The 9,774-nt window shown below is 38.9% G+C and overlaps 1 long non-coding RNA gene across 1 annotated transcript; it reads right to left on the bottom strand.

The window, feature by feature from the left end:
- Window positions 1–5,805, bottom strand: LOC131191712 (uncharacterized). Its single transcript, XR_009153569.1, has 3 exons — window positions 5,519–5,805; window positions 3,436–3,551; window positions 1–137 (listed from the first exon to the last, which is right to left on the bottom strand). It is a non-coding gene; the product is annotated as an uncharacterized LOC131191712 (long non-coding RNA).
- Between the last annotated feature and the right edge of the window lie 3,969 nt (window positions 5,806–9,774).

Here is a 9,774-nt window from a genome sequence, read left to right as displayed (position 1 = left end):
TTTGGTTATTCGGGTTTTCTCCCGCGTAAAATGGAAGTGTCTTGGCGACGTTTCGACGAAGTCTCATTCGTCATCTTCAGGCTTCAGCTTCGTGCTTCTGGGAGCAATGTGTAATCACAGCTGTTTCTTCCTTTTAACTGCAATAATCAGAGAAGCCATTGAGATAGAAAAACGCCCCCACAGCATGAACAAACGAGATGATACCTCCCACCTACCAGCCATTTGGAAACCCGCCCTTATTACAGACTTGTTAGTGGATCACAAGCTTCCTAACAAACAGGAAGCAGCAGGTGAAGCTAAGCAAGATCACATCAAATACCTGTACAATTAGCACAGGGCCCCCCCAAGGCTGTGTGCTCTCCCCATTTCTCTTCTCTCTGTATACCAATGACTGCATCTCCAATGATCCATCTGTTAAGCTACTGAAGTTCACAGATGACACAACAGTGATTGGTCTCATTCAAGACAATGATGAATCCACATATAGACGAGAGGTCGAACGACTAGCCTTATGGTGTAACCAAAACAATCTGGAACTGAACACACTCAAAACCATAGAAATGGTGGTAGACTTTAGGAGAAACCCTTCCATACTTCCACCTCTCACAATACTAGACAACACAGTATCAACAGTAGAAACCTTCAAATTTCTAGGTTCTATCAAGATCTAAAATGGACAGCTAACATCAAAAACATCATTAAAAAAGGACAGCAAAGAATGTTCTTTCTGCGCCAACTCAGTAAGCTCAAACTGCCCAAGGAGCTGCTGATTCAGTTCTACAGAGGAATTATTGAGTCTGTCATTTGCACCTTTATAACTGTCTGGTTCGGTTCTGCAACCCAACAAGAAAAACACAGACTTCAGAGGATAATTAGAACTGCAGAAAAAACAATTGCTACCAACCTGCCTTCCATTGAGGACCTGTATACTGCACGAATCAAGAAGAGGGCCGTGAAAATATCTACAGACCCCTCGCATCCTGGACGTAAACTGTTTCAACTCCTACCCTTAAAACGACGCTATAGAGCACTGCACACCAGAACAACTAGACACAAGAACAGTTTTTTCCCGAAGGCCATCACTCTGCTAAACAAATAATTCCATCAACACTGTCAAACTATTTACTGAATCTGCACTACTATTAATCTTCTCATAGTTCCCATCACCAATCTCTTTCCATTTATGACTGTATGACTATAACTTGTTGCTGGCAATCCTTATGATTTATATTGATATATTGACCATCAATTGTGTTGTAAATGTTGTACCTTGATGAACGTATCTTTTCTTTTATGTACACTGAGAGCATATGCACCAAGACAAATTCCTTGTGTGTCCAATCACACTTGGCCAATAAAAATTCTATTCTATTCTATTCTATTCTATTGACAAACGAGTCCCTAACATGAGGAATGACACCAGATCCACACTCACGAGGTCCACACAGGATGTCACCACCACACATCCACCCAGAAAGCAGACCCAAACCCACACTGATCATGAAGCACGACCAAGGACCAGAAGCCAGACCACAGCTGCAACATTAACCATTTCAAACCCCTCCAATCCATACATACAGCAGACAGACACCCACTATGAAGATGTAGCACGACCACGAAGCCAAACAACAGCAATGCAGCTCGCTAGCTCAAATCCCCCTACAACACAGACTAAACTGAGCACAACCAAGTCCCCACCCAAACAGGACACACCCCCAGCCAATCAGAGCACAAAAAACCCCCCATCCAATCAGAGCACAGCCAAGCACCCACCCAATCAGTTCAAACCCCCACTAGCAGTTAAAAGGAAGAAACAGCTGCGATCACACATTGCTCCCAGAAGCACGAAGCTGAAGCCTGAAGATGACGAATGAGACTTCGTCGAAACGTTGCCAAGACACTTCCAATTTTACGTGGGAGAAAACCTGAATAACCAAAGACCTACATACAAACACCCGCGAAAACCTCAGAAAACATATATATATATATTCTCTATATATGTGTTACATATGTGTACACTTTTGAGAGCAGGCAAGAGACTTTCATTTTTAATCTGTGCCAAAGTACCCACAGAAAAAAAATTACAATAAATTATAATATTATCTTTAGAATAGAATAGAATAGAATAGAATTTATTGGCCAAGTGTGATTGGACACACAAGGAATTTGTTTTGGTGCATATGCTCTCAGTGTACATAAAAGGAAAAAAAATACCTTCATCAAAGGTACAACATTTACAACACAAATGATGGTCATAGGTTGCAATTTAACCCTTAGTGATAGCAACAAAAAGTTACAGTCATACAGTGGAAAGAGATTGGTGATGAAAATGATGAGAAGATTAATAGTAGTGTAGATTTAGTAAATAGTTTGACATTGTTGAGGGAATTATTTGTTTAGCAGAGTGATGGCCTTCCGGAAAAAAACTGTTCTTGTGTCTAGTTGTTTTGGTGTGCAATGCTCTATAGCGTTGTTTTGATGGTAGGAGTTGAAACAGTTTATGTCCAGGATGTGAGGGATCTGTAAATATTTTCACAGCCCTCTTCTTGGTTCGTGCAGTGTACAGGTCTTCAATGGAAGGCAGGTTGGTAGCAATTATTTTTTCTGTAGTTCTAATTATCCTCTGAGGTCTGTGTCTTTCTTGTTGGGTTGCAGAACCAAACCAGACAGTTATAGAGCTGCAAATCACAGACTCAATAATTCCTCTGTAGAACTGGATCAGTAGCTCCCTGGGCAGTTTGAGCTTTCTGGGTTGGCGCAGAAAGAACAGTCTTTGTTGTCCTTTTTTGATGATGTTTTTGATGTTAACTGTCCATTTTAGATCTCGTGATATGATAGAACCTAGAAATTTGAAGGTTTCTACTGTTGATACTGTGTTGTCAAGTATTGTGAGAGGTGGAGGTATGGAAGGTTTTCTCCTAAAGTCTACCACCATTTCTACAGTTTTGAGTGTGTTCAGTTCCAGATTGTTACGGTCGCACCACAAGGCTAGTCGTTCAACGTCATGTCTATATGCAGATTCATCATTGTCTCGAATGAGACCAATCACTTTTGTGTCATCTGCGAACTTCAGTGGTTTAAAGATGGATTGTTGGAGATGCAGTCATTGGTATACAGAGAGAAGAGAAGTGGGGAGAGCACACAGCCTTGGGGGCCCCCTGTGCTAATTGTACAGGTATCTGATGTGATCTTGCTTAGCTTCACCTGCTGCTTCCTGTTTGTTAGGAATATTATAATAATATTATTACAATATATAATATAATATAATATAATATAATATAATATAATATAATATAATATAATATAATATAATATAATATAATATAATATAATATAATATAATATAATATAATATAATATAATATAATATAATATAATATAATATAATATAATATAATATAATATAATATAATATAATATAATATAATATAATACCTTCCAAACGTTGCTGTTTTCATATTAATCAAATGCCACAGACCAGTGGCCCCCAATCTTGTGGGCACCGGGGACTGGTTCCATGGAGAGAGGTTTTTCTGTGGACCAAATGGTTCCTGAAGAAGCGGAAGTTTGAAACATGGAACTCAGATTTCTACCTCAGAAAAATATAAAACACGGGGGGTGTTTCTCACATGAAAAAATAAGACTCCTCCCCCACTAACCCCTCCCCCCACTCAAAAATAATCAATGAGCTCCAACCACACTCAGTCCTGGAAGGCCAATAGTATGTCATTCTGACTTCAGCCTATGGCATCTATATTCACCCCTGCAAACTCCAGGTTGGGAAGTGATATAATGAGAAGACAGAAAATGACAAAGATAGCTCTGAGGTTTGTATTACCAGATATGGAAATATCAAATGATTTCTTTGGAAAAGAGATATATTGGGCATGGAGAAATGAGTATCATCACTTTTCTTTCCTTTTAGTTGAAAATAGTGAGTAATTTACTACCAGCAGTCAGTGGTGGAGCTTGCTGAATGAATACAAGCATGAAGGTAGTGCTCATCTATTTTTCCTGAAAGCATTTAAGGAAAGGAGATGCCTTGATTTTGACAGTAGGAATTATATTTAGCAGCAACAGCAGCTATGACTGGTATGAAAATGATTGGGACTGTATGTGCCAACACAGGGCAAAACTTTTGAAGACCCAGCAACATTCAGTGCATCTCAGGTTAGTAGTTATCTCTTCAAAAACTGTGACTACTCTTGATTTCTACTGCCACAACTTAATATCCATTTTCACAGATGAACTATTCTTTTCTCTTCCATTTCACCTAGAAAGGATGAAGTCCTCCCTTTAAAGGTTTTTTTCTTTAAAAAAAATTCATATATAGGTTCAGTCCAAGACTTAAAAAATATATATATAAAGAACAGAAAATTTCTGTTTTTCACAGCTCATGGTATTGGCCTGGAACATTTACCCCTAGCTGAACAGCAGGCAGATGTCCTCAATATATCATAGTTTCCCCTAGAATATTAGTATATGAGATATATTTCTTTTTTTTTAAATCTATGATTGATTTCTAAATTTGTAGTGACACATATAAAATGCCATCTGCTAAATTTAGGCCATCATGCATCCTGTTTGGTCCTCTCTCTTTTTTTTGTTAAAAGCATTTCCTCTCTCTCTCTCTTTTTTTTGGCAATGCATAGGTTGTTCATCTATCTTTTCTCTATTTAGTTCATTCTGGTGGATGCACATAAATTTGGCATAGAATAGGGCAGCTTGCAGAATGGCTAGTTTTCATAGGAAATAAAGAAGATACTGATTCCAAAAGATGCTTCAGAGTGCAAAGTTAGTCACCTTTCACTTCCTGTTCTTTCCTGTAGTTCTGCCTTATGGTCTTTGTGCTTTATTTCTTGATGCTGATGCTTTTGGAGTGGACTAGACTTTGGCTTTTTGACAACTGTGTGCAAGACAACTGGGATGCAAATTATTCTTTTGCAAATATCTCTTAATTGGACTTTCATCATGGTTGCTTAGCATTCTCTGTCTTGTGAGAGGTTATACATTCCAAAACATGTAGGATAAAAATAGATTTTTAAATGCCAATTTATCTTTTATGTATTCATCCACTATCTACATAATCTGCCACGTATCTCAAGAACATAGATTTGTGTCATCCTGGTACCTAGATTTATCACTTTGATGGAGGCATCTATACTTTTACCTAGTGGCAGAGAATCAATACGTACAAGCCACCAGCTCATCTGTCTAATGCTTATAACCCAATAGTCCCATAAACTGGGAAGCAGTTTGGTTTTATTGTTTACTTAGACACACATCTTTTTTTTAAAAGGGGCAGGGGGGTTGTCCTTCCAAGTAATTAAACAGTCACAGTTTTCTTTTTCTTCCAAAACCAATTTTAAATCCAGATGGAATGTTGTTTCTTTTAGGGCTTTTGTCTTGTAGATCCTCTTTGCTGTTTGTTTCCTCTCACTTTAAGTTTTCACATGCCAATTAGCCACTAACTTCAAGCCGGAAAATTTTTGAGCTTTAAAAGTTTTTTTCTTCTTACCTGCAAGTTGGCCAATCGCTCGACCGATAACAATACTCTGTTCTGATCTCGCCTCCTGCTCAGTCTTCTTGTATAGCCGTCCCAACTTTGGCAGCTTCTAATGGCTGCCTTTCCTGTCGTTGGGTCGAAGGGGGGTGCCAGTGCTGCAGGGAATTTGCAATTTCCCTGTTTGCGCCGGCCGGTGCCTTCTTTCTTCGCTATCCCTCCAAAACAGTTAAAATTTATTGAGAACCCCCAAAATGGCAGGAATTTCAGCGTTCACCCCAGAGCACCAGGGCACACCATCCCATCGCGATGCTGGCCACACCTCCCTCCCAACAGTCACTGCTTTCTTGAGACACAGAAACACCGATGAATTCCATTCTGTGATTGCATTCAAACAACAGAAAATAGTTGCAAACTTCAATATCAATGTTCTCAAATATTAAATTGGTACACAAAATAGAAAAACATGGTCAGTGTTTTAAACATTTTGGATCAAGCAACTTTCTTTGTATTGGAGTAACTAAAAACAACAACGCTGGCATTATTTCCATTTCCAAATGGCAAAAAACATATGCGAGGTGAGATTGAAATTTATATATTTCATTTTAGTAGAAAGGGTAAAGATGGCTGGAAGTGTTAACCCTGTGACTCTGAAGAAGCATACTACATGTACTTTAGGGTTCATTTTTCTTAAGAAAAGGCAATTGTGTGAATTAGGACCCTGGTAGGGCCAAAAAAATAAATAAAAATAGGCTGGTTGTGGCCTGTGAAATGCAAGTTGCCATCCTAATATGAATCTTCTAAATGTACTGGTTTCAAAAGTCTCTCTCTCTCTCTCTCTCTCTCCATCTGTGTCTCTCTCCCTCCCTCCCTTCCCCCCCTCTAGTAAAAATGTAATTTATCTGGAACAAAACTGAACTTTGGAATATTTTTGGATGCGCTGGCAGTTTTTCCTGCCAATTTATAGGATGAGATATTGAAATCAGAGACTTTTTGCTATTAACACCATGTTCATTGATATATTCTTCTGATATTATTAATATTCTTTGGTCTCAATATATATTATTATTCTGGATTAAGGATATAAAAGAAATAACTCAAAGTGCACATTTTGCTTGCAATTTTGGACAGAAGCAGCCTAGTCGAAAAATGCTGAAACAGGTCCTATGAACAAAAGATTTTGATTATTTTTAACTGTATATTTCCACATATTGTAATACTTGATTATGTAAGGGAGCACATGAATGTGTAATTACTTAATATATAATTATATTAAAGGGAGGTAGCTACTGTAAATCTCTAAGGAATGTTTATTTAGTGAAAAATAACCATTGGTCACCATGTTACTAAGGTAACTGCATTGAAAAAAAAATACATTGAAGCCATAAGAATTTCACCAAAGTGTTCTGTTTTTAAAGCAATTTGATCTTGATCAAATTGAGGGAGAATGGTTGATGTAATGTGGAATACATTTTGGCATAACATTTGATGGAGCATTATTATTTGACAAGAAGCAATATTTTCCCAATAGACATCAGTTTGCTCCTGCAGGTATCTGAAGGAAAATTACTTGCTGTTCTTTCAAAAAAAACCCCATCCTTTTAAAGAGCCTTTAAAAAAAAAGGAATTGGACCAATTGAGCCTTTTAGTCTCTGCTCTTAGTCTCCTGGGCAAGGGGGGTGGAAACTGCAGGGATCACAATACCTATGTATATTGCTTGTACCATTTTTTCCCAAAATTGAGGCCTATCCTGAAGGTAAGTCCTAGCTTGATTTTTACATGTGTGCCCAATATAAGCCCCCTCAAAATAAGCCCCAATTAAGACCCTGCCCACTCCAGGGTGCCTGGCAGAGGTGGGTTTCAGCAGGTTCTGACCAGTTCTGGAGAAACGGTAGCGGAAATTTTGAGAACCGGTAGTAAAAGTTCTGACTGGCCCTGACCCCATCTATTCTCTGCCTCCCAATTCCCAGCTGATCGGGAGGAAATGTGGGTTTTGCAGTATCCTTCCCCTGGAGTGGGGAGGGAATGGAGATTTTACAGTAGCCTTCCCCTGCTATGCCCACCAAGCCATGCCCACCAAGCCATGCCATACCACGCCACACCCACAGAACCGGTAGTAAAAATTTTTGAAACCTACCACTGGTGCACGAGTAAAAATTAAGCTAGGGTGGGGATTGGGTGGGTGGGTGGTGGAGCTGTCCTACTACTTACCTTCGGCAGTTGCAGCCAGGCTCCGTATACCCCGACACCTGCCTTGCTGGCCCATTTCTTCTGCAGCTGGCAAGGCTTTCTTGAAGGCCTCTGCAACTGATAACAAAGCTTCGGATCAATCTGGAGCTCTGTTATTGGCTGCAGAGGCTACCAGGAAAGCCTTGCTGGCCATAGAAGAAGTTCCTGAAGGCTCTGACAGCAAAAAGGAGGCGGGGGTGATGCACATAAGTGAGGTGAGTCAGTGGACAATATCCACCACCACCCCTGAAAATAAGACCTGGTGCCTTTTTTGGTGACACACACACACACACACACACACACACACACACATATATATGTTTTCTGAGGTTTTCGTGGGTGTTTGTATGTAGGTCTTTGGTTATTCGGGTTTTCTCCCACGTAAAATTGGAAGTGTCTTGGCGATGTTTCGATGAAGTCTCATTCGTCATCTTCAGGCTTCAGCTTCGTGCTTCTGGGAGCAAAGAAGCTGAAGCCTGAAGATGACGAATTAGACTTCGTCGAAATGTCGCCAAGACACTTCCAATTTTACGCGGGAGAAAACCCAAAAAACCAAAGACCTACACACAGACACAGACACACACACACACACACACACACACACACACACACACACACACACACATATATATATATATTTGTTTTCTGAGGTTTTCGCGGGTTTTTGTATGTAGGTCTTTGGTTATTCGGGTTTTCTCCCGTGTAAAATTGGAAGTGTCTTGGCGACGTTTCGACGAAGTCTCATTCGTCATCTTCAGGCTTCAGCTTCGTGCTTCTGGGAGCAAAGAAGCTGAAGCCTGAAGATGACAATGAGACTTCACGAAATGTCGCCAAGACACTTCTGAGAAACCCAAAAACCAAAGACCTACACACAGACACAGACACAGACACAGACACAGACACAGACACACACACACACACACACACACACACACATATATATATATATATTTGTTTTCTGAGGTTTTCGCGGGTGTTTGCATGTAGGTCCTTGGCTATTCGGGTTCTCTCCCGCGTAAAATTGGAAGTGTCTTGGCGACGTTTCGACGAAGTCTCATTCCTCATCTTCAGGCTTCAGCTTCGTGCTTCTGGGAGCAACATTGCTCCCAGAAGCATGAAGCTGAAGCCTGAAGATGACAATGAGACTTCGTCAATGTCGCCAAGACACTTCCAATTTTATATATATATATATATATATATATATATATATATATATATAAAAGACAGGATCTTATTTTTGGGGAAACATGGTATGTCCAACCAAACATTCCTCTTATCTGGAGCTCATTACTTAGAATATGGGAATTACTCAAAGACATTCTGTTTTTGGCTATGAACTTTATACTGTGCAGTAGTATCTGCATAAAAAGATGGGAAAGAAACCCCCTGTGCCTTTGTCTTTGGTATAAGGAGAGCAGTGTCTGGCTAATGGCAAGTAGGGAACATAATTTTTTGAATTCGTACTTCTGTATGTCAAAAATATCTAAGTGATGCAAATTACAGCCCAATATAAGAAATTATAGGTAAAAGTCAAAGATCTAAATAATAAATACTTCAAATAGAAATGGTTCTTTGATTTTATGGATTGCAAAATGGTTGTCATAAAAATGTTAACATTAATGCTTGTTTTGTTTTGGTTCCAGTATTTTTTAATATATCTACATTCAAAAAATGTATGTGTTACTTATGTTTAATATTTTTCTTCTTTTCTTTGGTTAGTATTACAATCCATCACATCCCTTTCTATGGTCCTTAAATAAAGAATTGATAGAATTAGAATTAGAATAGAATAGAATAGAATAGAACAGAACAGAATAGAATAGAACAGAACAGAATTCTTTATTGGCCAAGTGTAATTGGACACACAGGGAATTTGTCTTTGGTGCATATGCTCTCAGTGTACATAAATGAAAAGATACATTCATGAAGAATCATAAGGTACAACACTTAATGATAGTCATAGGGTACAAATAAGCAATCAGGAAACAATATCAATATAAATCGTAATAATACAAGCAACAAAGTTGCAGTCATACAGTCAT

This window comes from Ahaetulla prasina, chromosome 1 (assembly GCF_028640845.1).
Source record: "Ahaetulla prasina isolate Xishuangbanna chromosome 1, ASM2864084v1, whole genome shotgun sequence".
Classification (NCBI taxonomy): domain Eukaryota; kingdom Metazoa; phylum Chordata; class Lepidosauria; order Squamata; family Colubridae; genus Ahaetulla; species Ahaetulla prasina.
This window is presented reverse-complemented; position numbering and strand designations above follow the sequence as displayed.